General features: G+C 36.7%; 1 long non-coding RNA gene across 1 annotated transcript; it reads left to right on the top strand.

Moving 5' to 3' along the window:
* Positions 1 to 12854: 12854 nt before the first annotated feature.
* LOC130557326 (uncharacterized) lies at positions 12855 to 14426 on the top strand. Its single transcript, XR_008963289.1, has 3 exons — positions 12855 to 12879; positions 13270 to 13305; positions 14320 to 14426. It is a non-coding gene; the product is annotated as an uncharacterized LOC130557326 (long non-coding RNA).
* Positions 14427 to 14833: the final 407 nt, after the last annotated feature.

The following is a 14833-nucleotide window of genomic DNA, read 5'->3' on the forward strand; positions in this document are numbered from 1 at the left end:
ACTTGTTTTAGAGACGTGTAGGGGTTTAAATTAAGGCTCATGTTTGGCAGGAGGTGTATACATCTGTGGCTGTCTAATTTGCAAAATTCATCTACATTATGACATCAGAGGGTAAGACCACTACCAGTTTTCTTATTATTTGATTTTCATTTGCTTTTCTCACACAACACATATCTGGGTAGATACCATGTTATGTTACTGTTATCTGTCAGACTGTGTGTGTGTGTGCGTGCGTGTTGCATATGTGTGTGTGGTTGCCGTATTTGTTACAGGCCACTGATGCCTCAAGTCATTTCTAATGCTTGATTACAGCTGAGATCAATTTGATTAGATTTCAATCAGCCCTTTACTACCTCACTCTTAATTTACTTCTCTACGTTTCCCATTATAATCAGTACAGCAATAACCAACTTTAGGGAAATGAGATCATTCTGAGGTTTGTGTATCCTGAGTTCGTTTTTTGTCCATGTTTGTATACTGCATACTCACACACAAGATGTGTATATGATACATATAGTTTTTGTTCCGGTAACAAAGTTTTTTTTTTCATTTTCATATTACTTGAGAAGCTGCAGAACTGAACTAGCCAATGAGGAATTACATGTGTAATTCTTTATTTATATTTTACAGATGACATGCATTATTTGTATTCGCAGCTCATATGATATACACACTCAGCTTGAAAATAAAGAATCAAATCTCCTGGCTGAAGGTTTGCTGATATTGACATGATCAATGAGGTGTAAAATTAAAAGCTGTATTGATTGTCCTTCCCTTTGGTTCATTTGTTAAATATATATAGCAACTCAATAGCCAAGCTTAACTAATTTTCCTGAATTGTATAATGATAGTGTAGCATTCAACGCAAATTAAAATGTTTATCAGTGTAGAAGGAATGTCAAATCATAACATGAAATGTTACACAGCACAAGAAATCATAGTCAGAAAGCCATGTAACTATGGAAGTCTATAGAAAAGACATTACTCTTTCTCGAGCCCATAACAATTAGTGGTAACACCGTGTCTACACCGTGTCTACACCGGATGTGGCGCGATGTGACGTGACAAAAGACAATAGAACGCATTAGAATCCATTATAATTTTAAATTCAGTCCACATTCTGGATGCAGTGCGACACGACAACCCCATTAGAACAAGCCGTGTGTTGTGTCCGTGTTAATATTGTGCATTATAATATGGCTTTAATAATAGGCCTATAACAATTGTTTTTCATCTAAGTCTTAAACCTAAACAAAACAACATGGACAAACATAAACAACAGGCCCTGTATTCATGAAAAATCTTAGTGCAAGGAGTTGCTCCTAGTGACAAAATTCTAAGAAATTTCTTAGAAATGTGGGCATTTCCCCTTAAAATTACAGAAAAGATCTTAAAGAGTACATAACTAGGGATTTTTAAGGTACTACTTTGGTTTATGGAGTGTCCAACAACAAGTTTATGTACATAGAAGGTGTAAAAACACTATTATTTCGTAATAATAGGCGAAATAATTATTCTTACCTTACTTCTCGACTGACTCTCAAATGATGCGTTCCGCGATTCATCTGTCTAATCCCCTCCTTTCTGCTAGCCTAGTCTGACGTGATTGGTCAGATGGTCTAGTCTGCTGTGATTGGTCTACTGCGAATGAGGCTCATGAGCTACAGTGTTTGGGGGAGAAGACTGAAGTTTTCATGGGCAGTCCTAGCAAAACGTAGGCGGGGACTACAGGTGCTGGTCATATAATTAGAATATCATCAAAAAGTTGATTTATTTCACTAATTCCATTCAAAAAGTGAAACTTGTATTATATTCATTCATTACACACAGATTGATATATTTCAAATGTTTATTTCTTTTAATTTGATGATTATAACTGACAACTAATGAAAATCCCAAATTCAGTATCTCAGAAAATTAGAATATTACTTAAAACCAATACAAAAAGGATTTTTAGAAATCTTGGCAAACTGAAAAGTATGAACATGAAAAGTATGAGTACAGCACTCAATACTTAGTTGGGGCTCCTTTTGCCTGAATTACTGCAGCAATGCGGCGTGGCATGGAGTTGATCAGTCTGTGGCACTGCTCAGGTGTTATGAGAGGCCAGGTTGCTCTGATAGTGGCCTTCAGCTCTTCTGCATTGTTGGGTCTGGCATATCGCATCTTCCTCTTCACAATACCCCATAGATTTTCTATGGGGTTAAGGTCAGGCGAGTTTGCTGGCCAATTAAGAACAGGGATACCATGGTCCTTAAACCAGGTACTGGTAGCTTTGGCACTGTGTGCAGGTGCCAAGTCCTGTTGGAAAATGAAATCTGCATCTCCATAAAGTTGGTCAGCAGCAGGAAGCATCAGAAGCGTCTCGCCTGGGCTAAAGACAAAAAGGACTGGACTGCTGCTGAGTGGTCCAAAGTTATGTTCTCTGATGAAAGTAAATTTTGCATTTCCTTTGGAAAACAGGGTCCCAGAGTCTGGAGGAAGAGAGGAGAGGCACAGAATCCACGTTGCTTGAGGTCCAGTGTAAAGTTTCCACAGTCAGTGATGGTTTGGGGTGCCATGTCATCTGCTGGTGTTGGTCCACTGTGTTTTCTGAGGTCCAAGGACAATGCAGCCGTATACCAGGAAGTTTTAGAGCACTTCATGCTTCCTGCTGCTGACCAACTTTATGGAGATCCAGATTTCATTTCTCGAGCCCATAACAATTAATGGTAACACCGTGTCTACACCGGATGCGGCGTGATGTGACGTGACAAAAGACAATAGAACGCATTAGAATCCATTATAATTTTAAATTCAGTCCACACTCTGGATGCAGTGCGACACGACAATCCCATTAGAACAAGCCGTGTGTTGTGTCCGTGTTAATATTGTGCATTATAATATGGCTTTAATAATAGGCCTATAACAATTGTTTTTCCTAACGAATTAAGTCTTAAACCTAAACAAAACAACATGGACAAACATAAACAACAGGCCCTGTATTCATGAAAAATCTTAGTGCAAGGAGTTTCTCCTAGTGACAAAATTCTAAGAAATTTCTTAGAAATGTGGGCGTTTCCCCTTAAAATTACAGAAAAGATCTTAAAGAGTACATAACTAGGGATTTTTAAGGTACTATTTTGGTTTATGGAGTGTCCAACAACAAGTTTATGTACATAGAAGGTGTAAAACACTATTATTTCGTAATAATAGGCAGTTATTCTTACCTTATTTCTCGACTGACTCTCAAATGAAGCGTTCCGCGATTCATCTGTCTAATCGCCTCCTTACCGCTAGCCTAGTCTGACGTGATTGGGCAGATGGTCTAGTCTGCTGTGATTGGTCTACTGCGACTGAGGCTCATGAGCTACAGTGTTTGGGGGAGAAGAGTGAAGTTTTCGCGGGCAGTCCTTGTAAAACATAGGCGGGGACTATATGTAGTGACATAATCCGCGGCGGTTCGCGAATCGGACTAGGGACTCGTTTGCGTGATTCAGAGTCGACCCTTTTTTCAAAGCCAATAACTTTGTTATTCATTCACCTTCGGATTTACAACTTGGCAGAATGGTTACTTTCAAACACGCCAACATTACACACTGCATGAAATTTGATTTTCATGATCTCATGTCATGCACTCTTTAATAAAGAAAAAAGTAATTCATAAAGCACCTTAACCCTTAAAAGAGCTCTCAAGGTGAAAAAATGTTAGCAGTAGTGAGGAGCACTTTTAAGAGGCTTAAGAGATTGTTTAGCAGCAGAGAAAATGGACAAAACACATTAGACATGCTTACATCTCGACATAGCGAAGAAATGCCATAGCGCCAGAAATAGAAGTAATCACTACATTAACATATTCGGCAACTGGACCAAAATGCAAACTACGCAGCGGAGATGACTTGGTTCTGTCCCAATCTTCTGTAAGTAAAGTGATCAAACAAAGAATTACAGCACTTTCAGAACATTATTGTGTTGATGTTCATTTCCTATCAAATACATTTAGTATGACATTAACAGCATGGTAAATAAAAATAGAGATTATACATACACACACACGCACACGCACACACACACACACACACACACACACACACACACACACGCACACACACACTGTGTGGTACAACAGGATAAACTACACCTGTAATTTGAAACATGACTTATACTTAGACCATATCCTAAAAAATAAACGTCTTCTGGGCAACCAACCAATTACAGTCTTCAAAATGACTGTGTCATACATAGCAACGGAGTCAGCCCCGCCTCCTCACTTAGATAAAAGTTTTTGTCTTTTCCTTGCTCAAAGTTGCTCTCAGATCTCAGAATCGTTTTTAAGCTAAATTAAGAGCTTTCTGAGATAATTCTAAGAAGCTTTAAGAATACAGGCCCAGGACTTTACCACGTTTCAGTACATTTACATTTAGTCATTTAGCAGATGCTTTTATCCAAAGCGACTTACAGAGAGTTCAGGGAGCAATAAGCAATATGTCATACAGTAACCTGCAAAAGTTAGATTTTAAAAGTTAAAGTAGTTATTTTCAAATGTAAGTAATAGAAACTCCCAAAATTTAAGTTAAATATTACGTTAAATATTTAAATTAACTTTTACTTTACTATTTATTAGTTGTTTTATTTAGTAGGTCTTTAGGATATTTAACATTTGGCTGACTGGGGAATTGCACAAGACAAACAGATTGCACCCCAAATTATCTATGGAATCTTTACAAGTCAACAACCTCAAAAGTATATGGAAATAACTATTTTTCAATGCCCTGCAGAGGATCTTTTGAATGTTGGACTTCTTCATTTTCATTAAGGGGTTTTGTAAGACCTTCATTCGTTTTGGGTTGCTTTCTGTAGAAAACTTCAGAGCTGCATGAAAATGAAACTTAAATTGTTTTTCTTTGAAGAGTAGAAGGGGAGAAAAAAATGGAACAAAATCCATGCAATCAATAAATCCTATGAGAGCGGCATCCATTACTGTAAAAGGTGCAACATAAAATGCCCACTTTTTTGTCTTTGTTGTGTTTTAGCCAATTGGGCAGTAGTGCTACAAAAGCATTCACATGCTTTATCTTTGACTCAAAAAGCAGTGACAAATCTATAATCCAATAATAGCAAATAGTTTTTCATTTTGGATTATCTGTCTATCCACTATTTGTATGTCTGTAATGTCTTTCATTTTCACTGAAAAAATTACTGTAATTTATATCCGAGTCCATTTTCTGATCGAACAGTAAGAAGTTGCTTGGCTTGTCTTGTCAACAACTGACAAGAAAACAAATTTAATCTGAAGTGTTATTTTCCTCAGAGAACCGTTTCTTAAATACAATCATTTCTAATTTATGACATCTGCTCTCTTCCCGTGTTTCTGAATCTCTTTATAAAGATGTGAAATGAAATTGTCATACAGAAAGTTAAAGCGTTTCTGAAAAGGAGTAGATGTACCCTGTTGCTCCCGAGTTTTGCTGTTCATTTTGCTTTTATTTGAAGACAAGCTTTCATTGATCATATTTGGTTCTTTCCGGTTTGTCCATTTACTACAGCAAAAATCATCTGTGAACTGTTTCAGTTAAATTGAACAACAGGATGCACGTGCTTTCTAACCCTCTCTGCTCTCTCTTTATCCTGCTAGGTTTAATATGAGTGTTTTTCAGTTTTAATATAAGTAATTGGAAAAATGCTCCGGGTGCTTCAAGTCATTAGTAAATGAGCTTGTTTTTATTATTGTAAATAATGCTTTAAACTCCTGAAATAAACATGATCAACTCTGCTGTTTGTCCATAATGGAAAAAAAAAATGTTGCGTGACTTACACAACTGAAGTCATTCAGCACATTGTGTATGTTTAAGATGATATTTGTGGAAACATTGATGCAAATACAAAATCACCCTGGGTGCCTTTTTTAGAATAATGAGAAAAAAAATACATTGTGTGATACGTACAGTAATTGTTCCACCACCTTCCCTGCTTCATGCTTTTGTTTGTGGAAAAAAAAGAAAGAAAATTTAGGTCTGTTTGTAATCACAGAAAAAAGGCTCGTAGGTTTTCTTATTAAACACTCTTTCAGCAAGAAATGTGCCTTGTGAACTGATAATTAATATTGTGGCTGTGCTGATAATTTGCTCTCTCACCATTATACTGTTGTTCCAGCCATTATCCGCACTAGTAATGAGCTGTAATTTTACAACAGGAAATTGGTTTATGTTTAAACAACACATTAAATTGTTAGAGAGAAGCATCAGGCTTAAATACCAATTTGCTGTACATATCTCCTTACGTTGTATAGGCCAGGAAAAGCTTTTTAAGAGCATTGTTTTGCTGTTTTTAACCCAGACTTACCATGAGGGACGACACTTATTATTTCAAATACACTTTCCCCAATGTGTGTCACCAGTGCAGTGCACTATACAAGTAGTTCTGTTAAGAGTGAAGCCCGTCAAAACTGCACTAATTACTGCTAAACTGTTCTATAGCTCATGCTTTCAAATATCCCAACAGTTTACGTGGTTTTAAAGTACTCCACCGTGCTATTTCTTTATAGTGGTTATACAGTGTGCATCTAACATAAGAAACCTTTGTAACCAAATAAACAATAAATGATTACACCTTTTGGGTGAACTAGCTTTCAAAATTGGAGGAGCACTGCTGCCTTCCACTTTATCTTCTGTTTAGCCTCCACAAAATAGTTGATACCAATAAGCTCAACGTTCCTGTTCTTTCTTGTTCATGCACACCAATGCAATGACTGTTGAGGCTGCAGTTAGCACAGCTTCATTCCATTCAGCTATATAAAGACTCAATAATGCTTTACCTCAACTTGCAATTTTGCCATATATAGATAAAAAGGTGGTAAAGAAATCCATATTTTTACAATTCAATTTGTATAAAGCACAGCACATACAAGGCTAGAAGGTTTGTCTCACAAAAATATTTATATGCTGTATATGCGTATGCACCAATCTGTATGTGCATATGTGTGTGATTACCAGCAGAGCAGAAGGAATGCCATTTTGATGCATTGCACCCCAGGTGCAATCTATGCAAATGAGACAATTGTAGCATGTTCGTATAACATATTCCACCTCTTATTAATTGCATGGGAATTATTTATTACCAAAAAGCTGTTTGATATTTGTATAAGATCAGCCTTGTGTAACAAGTTGACATCCCATCTCGTTAAAAGCAGGCTGGGTGAACAATGTTGTGTTAAACAGGAACCCCTATTTTAAGAGCTGGAAATGTCTACAACCTTTTCTATTGGCTGAACATTGGTTTCTGGATGAATATTTTTCCAGTTTTATTATTTTTTTATATCTTTTATAACTTACACCTTAGTCTTTGACTAGTTTGGTTTCAGAAGCAAAAAATTTAATTATGGCGACCCAATATCATGACCCATTTTTGATTTTGTCTGATTTTCGTATAGTCCATGTTTTCACCTTACATTTGTTATTACCTCATACATTACTGATGAAATACAATATTGTTTCGAAATAAACTTTCTTCGAAAAAGCATAGGCCTATGTAGTTTTCCCTGCTCCCTAAGACCACTGATTCAAGTGCATACCTGTCAGGAAATCACAGTGAAAGAACCCAAATGCAGGCAACGGCAGTGAAGGGGTTAACAAATGACTTTATAAAAAAAAAAAAAAAACCCACGATGGGGTATAAAATTAAAGACAGGGATAACAAGGACATAGACTAACTATCAAATAAACTGACATGACACTAGAAAACTAAACTACACACTTACTGGAACAGACAAGAACTGGACAGGAGCACGAGCACGAGCACGAGAAAACTGTAATACAGGTAATGCCACGGGAAGACAAGGCATACACTCCGACAAGGCATACACTCCGACAAGGCATACACTCCGACAAGGCATACACTCCGACAAGCAGAGGTGGACGAAGTACACAACTTCCTTACTTGAGTGAAAGTACAGATACTACTGGTCAAATATTACTCCACTACAAGTAAAAGTTGTAAAGACAGATTCTTACTTAAGTAAAAGTACAGAAGTACGTGCTTTTAAAAGTACTCAAGTATTAAAAGTAAATTTCCTTTATGTCAGTTGTGCATTGTTTTATTGTCGTATACCTTATGCGTCTGAAGCAACCTACTGAACACACTGAGTAACTCACAGTATCAGTGGTATTAAAGGAGTAGTTCACTTCAACATTTGCCCCCATTGACTTTCCATAGTAGTTTTTATTCCTACTATGGAAAGTCAATGGGGGCAAATTTTGCAGTGAGCAACTCCTTTAAGAGCTTTATATGTTTAGCACACATATGTTTAGTTTAGATATAATCCTGTATGATCATTTAGCCTATTATCCTCATTAGCCCCCTAGGCCTATATGTATTTATGAGCAGTGTTCTTTTATTTTGTATATTCCCTTTACCAGTTTTAGCAGCAATTTACCAGTAAGTAGTAAGGTTCTTGTAAATAGTAAAGTGTAGAAGCCATGTGTTTGTTGGACTTATTACCATTTGTATTACCATCATTTAACTACAAACATAAACTATAGCTAGTATAATAATGAATATAATGAAACTATGGTATGTTTAGTTGCTGTGGTTTTACTAAAGATTATTAATTGGAGTATGGTTCCTATATTTAGAAAATGGTAAATTTGTGGATACTGTGGTTTTACTGCAAATACCATCCCTGCTGAAAAAAAACAATGAATTTTTTAATTAGAATGAGATTTTTAAATTAAATTCCTCTTTGTAGTGTGTTTTGGGTTTTATTCCAATAGGATTTACCATCCCATCAATAGAATCCATCACATACAAGTAGACAACATAGTATCCATAGTACAATTCCCATTTATAACCATTAAATTCATAACATTTTATGTTGTATTTTGGGCAGGGTTCTATTGTTTTTATTTCAACAGGAATACTTCAACTATAGTTACTTCAGTAAAAACATCATTCATTTTCCAAATCGCTTTAAATGATATATCAGCAGATCAGAAGTTAACACGCACGTGTAGCTCAAGGTGTATGTGATGCTTATTTACCGTTTAGCCGTTATGCCGATCATTTTCATGACAATGTTTCTACGATCTTTGACTGATCGTAACCCACAGATGATTACACCACACTTTAACATGTGCCTTTTTCCTCTTTTAATGTTCTAGTTGCCTTTTCAGAGCGCTATCAACGATGTAGCAGCGACTACGTTTACATTAGTTTAGCGGGGAAGATCCCAGAGTTGCCAGATTTGCGTTAAAAAAATCTGCCAAATGGCCATTCAAAGCTTGCCGGAAAACCGCGAGCTTAGAAAAACTGAAATACTTGGCAACAGTGAAAGGTCCTGGCAGATCGCAAGCCAGATAAATTGCGCACACAGGAAACCCCGCTGCATAGAAACCATTTTCTACTTTTGGACCTTTTTATAAATGTAGTGGAGTAAAAAGTATGATATTTTTCTTTCAAATGTAGTTAAGTTAAAGTACAAGTACTCAGAAAAAATAATACTCAAGTAAAGTACAGATACTCAAAAAGTGTACTTAAGTACAGTACTCAGGCAAATTTACTTCGTTACTGTCCACCTCTGCCGACAAGGCATACACTCCGACAAGGCATACACTCCGACAAGGCATACACTCCGACAAGGCATACACTCCGACAAGGCATACACTCCGACAAGGCATACACTCCGACAAGCACATACAATACACGAGCCCAGGACAAAGAAACATAAGGGCATTTATAGGGAGACAAACGAGGGATAACGACACGGGACAGGTGTGGGTAATCAAACACTAAGGGAAAGATAACAAGGAAACGAGAGGAGCGGGGCCAATGACAAGACACTGGAGAGAACGCATATTATTGTCAAAAGGACAATAATATGTTTCTCTCCACACATAACCAAAGGCTTTGCCATGGCTCTGCTACAGGACCAAGAAAGACATGACTAAATGAAGCAGAGCCATGACACATACCTACTTCTTATTTTCTTGTGACCTTCTCTCTCTTAGAAAGAACAATATACTGCAAACCCAGTCAAACTAATCCCTTATCTAAAAATGAATGTATGGGAAAATTCCATGCAAAAATGGCAATTCTATAGAAATGTATTTACCCACCCTTGTGTCATTCCAAAGTTGTATGAGTTTCTTTTATACAAAAGATGGTATTTTGAAGAACACTGGCAACCAAACAACATTGGCCCCCATTGATTTCCATTGACTTCCTTAACACAAAACCATGGAGACATTTCTCAAATTTTCTTTTGACAGAACAGAGAGTTACATGCAGATGTTGAACTCCTTTAAATGCAAAGTCAGAATGGTTAATGCAAGTGGGAATATGTTGTATCTAAACTTATGTTTAGGTGTGTCATGGCACTCATTTATTTCACTGTGTAGCAGCTTTTTTGTCTTTTTACTCATTGGCTCCCTTACCATATTGGTAATTTCTGGTCTTTATGCCACAATTACTTCTTTATTGTTTCTTGATTCTCTGCATGATATGTGTGTGTGCGCATAAGGCACAGAGAAATGGATTTGCTCCATGGTGCCCAAGCTGCCCGCGGTGTGCCAGTGTCCTGCTGCCTACTGTCAGGGTGCGTCTCAGTCTGTGAGGACCCTTGGGGGACTGAAGGCCCCGCTTGGGGAGCAGGCCCTCCTACCTTTCCTCAGCATCTCAACTAAGCGTCTGTCATCTTAACCTTTGGAGAAGCACTCCAAGACAACCGTTTAGGAAAACAAAAGAAAAACCTCCCTCTTCTCTGCGTGCTTCATGACCTTTCCATGTTCTGCTCATCTCATTTTAGGAAACTACTTATTTATTTATCAGAATAGCTTATTAATTGGGTGCTGTAGCGCTAATACTGTATGAACATTTTGTCCCGAGGCAAAATAAAATTGCGGTGACATTAAAGATATTAGAAAATTGAGGGCATTTTGGAAACAAAATGTGACACAGACAGGCTGGTTTGTCTGATTGTTTGACCCTTTCATTTTGCGATACTTCATGTATGTCAGGTTTTTAAAATGATCTGCAAGAATCCCGTGTCTAGGATCAACAGTGTCTTTTCTGAATAGCAAAGGTTGTTTGATGCTCTTTTTGCAACTGAGGTGCCAATACAGATTTCCCTCAGGCTTGCGGCCACACTGTTTGATCTTCAAATATACCAACAAGTAATAAAGGCCATTCATATGACAGAAGAGAATGTCTGCTGATCTTGATGATTAAATTCATCAGATGAGTGTATTACAATGTATTACAGATTGTTTTAGTAGAGCCTGTAATTGTAATGCATTTGCTGATGGTCTGTTAGGTTCAGGCAGCACACAATGATAAACAATAAGGGTCTTGTGAGTCCCCACGCTGTGAACAAGCGGAGTCAGATCATTATCAAGACCAATTACTCAGGGTTATGGTGAGGGTTTGGTTGAAATGGCCAGGGCTTTTCCAATCCTCTCTTCATTCTTTGAACCTTCATGTATCTTAAAGAGAGAAAAAAAAAACATAAAAAGCAAACAAAACTTTGACAACAGGAAACCTTAAAGTCAAAGTGTAAATATTCTGCACAAACGGCATTACAGAAAAAATACTGTTTAAAAAAATAAAACTTTCTGCCATTGGTAAGCCAAACAGGTACAGTAAATCTGCCCTAAACTCATACCACTGGTTGACCTATTGTTGTTTGTATGAACAAATTTAAAAGCTAAAAATTCAAAACAAAGCAAAGTTCAGTTATCACATTGCACATATATGATACATTGAAATTTGTCTAAATATATATTTTTGCACTTTAGCATATTTCTACAAATCACTGTTGAATTTGACATGACAACAACTTGTGTGTGCAGATCAGTGACTGTATCTGTACAGGATGCTTGTTGACAACCATACACTGTAAAAATAAAAGGTGCCTCAAATATCCTGTTGTGTACTCAAAGAACCTTAAACCTTATTTTAAGTGCTTCAAAGCTCCTTTTCTTATAATAGGGTTATTGGTGGAACCATCTATAGTCTTTGTGGTTCTTCCAGGAACTTATAAGATCCTTGAATAACCAAACATTCAGTTGTGAAGTTCTGGAGTCACCTTTTCACTACACTGGGACCTCAAAGTGCTTTGCGGGTTATTGAAGGAACTCAAATTCTAAAAAATGGTTCTTGTAAGATCTGTAAACATGTAAGTGGTTCCTGGAGAATCTCTCTTGTACAAGACAGTATCTAGAGGAACCCCCAAATTCTGCATGAAACGGGGATTTTTAGACTGATCATTTTGATGCTTTATAAGAATAGTCCAACGTTTGGTTTGTGGCCCCTGCTATGTGAACACGCATTTTAAAATCATGCACATGATTAGAAAAGGCTAAATGTTATTTTGAAAAATTTCAGCAAGCTTTTAATTCTTTTATATTTATTAATATTGATATTATATTAACTGGAGACAAAACTATCATTCAATAACTATTCATCCCATAAGATCCTAAATCACTGAAATCTTTTGAAAATGTAATGTTGTTGTGTTTTCCATCCAAACAAACTGCAGCTGCTCTGTGTGTTTATTGTGCAGTCTCGCCCTCCACAGTACTGTGGCGCTGTTGGCCCAATGTCTCAGCGTCAAGGCATGTGTCATGTGGCGCTTTCGTTAGTATGTGTGTTTAACTTTTTCCAGCTCTGCGCAGACCGATCACCTTATGACAAAAAGCATACGGACTTAGAATAACATCTCTAAAGCATACAGAGCAGTCAGTTCACAAATAGCTCTCACTGTGCTTTGATGTCATACGACGTTCCGTCTGCGATCAAACATCTGACTGGCACACACGAGGTGTACGAGTTTTCACCGGTGTCCTCTCGCGCCAGAGGCGGGAATTCAAAATAACGGATAGCAACAACCTCTCGACTGTCCCACTGGAGGTAAGTAAAGTAAAAATATATAAATAACTGAAATATATTAACTATATACTATTTATACAAATGTGTACTCTGACACGTCTAATTGTATGGCCGCTTTTGGCTGTTTAAACCGTTTACTTATTTTATCCAGTGTAGACAGCGCTTGTTTTAGCCGAGATGCTAACGAATATAAGTTAATGATGAAGCTTGTGGGGCTAACGTTAAATTGGTGTTAAATGACAAACAATGACTTTTGGCCACTTTTAGCTATTATGTTCACTTTTAGTGAATGTATAGCTCTTTTTTAACTTATTGATGTTTGTGTTGAATGGTTTCCCCACCCATGTTACATAAATTGCCTGTAATTAAATATTTTTATCATTCAGTTCTGTTTTTATCCTTTTTCCTCAGAATTTTCAGTATTTTCCAGTTGAGTAGACAAAAAAAGTAAGTATTATATTTATTATGATATTTTTATTGTTATGTTATTTGTTATATTTGCACATGTAAAAACACTCACTGACTAGGGTTGTCACGGTACCATAAACGTGTCTTACGATACTATACCAGCTGAAGTATCTCGATACCAAGTAGTATCACGATGCTGTGCCATATAATTCAAATCTATACAAAAAACACAGATTTAGATTAAACATTTTGTATTTACTATAGTAAACTGTATTATACTTTGCACTAGAATATGTTGTTGTATTAACTGTAGTAATTTGATAAATTGTAGCAAATGCATTTACATTTAGTCATTTGTAAATACTGTAGTATACTTAAATATTTACTATGATAAGACTCAAAAACACTAGTATCTATGAGTTTTAGTAGTTTACTGTAGTAAATACTAAAGTACACTAGATCATTTTTCACGTAGGAACTAATTCAAATGTTGGACAAATTTAATTGATACAGCAGTCTTTATAAAGGGAATTATTAGGCTTACTTTAAATGCAGAACTAAAACGGCCAGTAGGTGGCGTCAATTTTCCACTGAGTTAGTGAATCATTTAACCAACTCGTTCAAATCGCCAATTTGAATCATCAACTCGCCCGAGACATTTAAAACACACATTCATTTAGGAGGTAAACACCGCAAAAAGGCAGATGTAAGTGTTCAAATAAATATTAATGCGCATATGCAACATTACCTACGGTACTACGATACTACCGGTATTTTGAAGCTTTAGCATCGCGATGCTACCGTAGCACCGGAACACCGTGCAACCCTATCACTGACAATGAAAAAATCGGAATAAAGTGGATTGTTGATATAAATAGCCTACTGTACTACTTAACCAGACCAAATAGACCAAAGCAGTGACTAACAGGCATTGTAATATTTTGTTTATTGTTACATTTGTAAACCAATTTGTGATGTGCTAAATGATTAAATGTAATGTTTTATGAGACGTTATCTAAATCCCTCTTTTTGGTCTCCATGTCTTATTCCCAGGGACACCCAAGGCCAACAGACCCAGCTCCAGCCCGCCCTGATGCTCATCCTTGCACTGCCTGGGACACCTAAGGCCAACAGGCGCAGCTCCTGTTCTCTTTTTGCCATAAATACATATCAGAATCAGAATCAGAATCAGAAGAGCTTTATTGCCAAGTGTGCTTGCACACACAAGGAATTTTCTTTGGTGTTGGAAGCTTCTAGTACAGACATTTAACACAATGACAATACAATATAATACGATTTACAGTCTAAAAGATTCTAAATTGTGCATATATAAAATAAAGACTATTTTACAGAAAATGGGGGATAATAACATATAAGAGACATTGTACCGGGTAGTATATAGTAGAATATACATATTAACAGATTGTATGTACACTTGTGCAAATGGATAATTTAGTAAGTAGAGGTAGTGTTATATACATGTATACATAAGATGTAGATATAATAAGGCACAGTAGTGCACACTATAGGAGTAGTGGAAGTGGAATATTGCTCTTAAGGAGCAGTT

This window comes from Triplophysa rosa, linkage group LG7 (assembly GCF_024868665.1).
Source record: "Triplophysa rosa linkage group LG7, Trosa_1v2, whole genome shotgun sequence".
In the NCBI taxonomy this organism is placed as follows: domain Eukaryota; kingdom Metazoa; phylum Chordata; class Actinopteri; order Cypriniformes; family Nemacheilidae; genus Triplophysa; species Triplophysa rosa.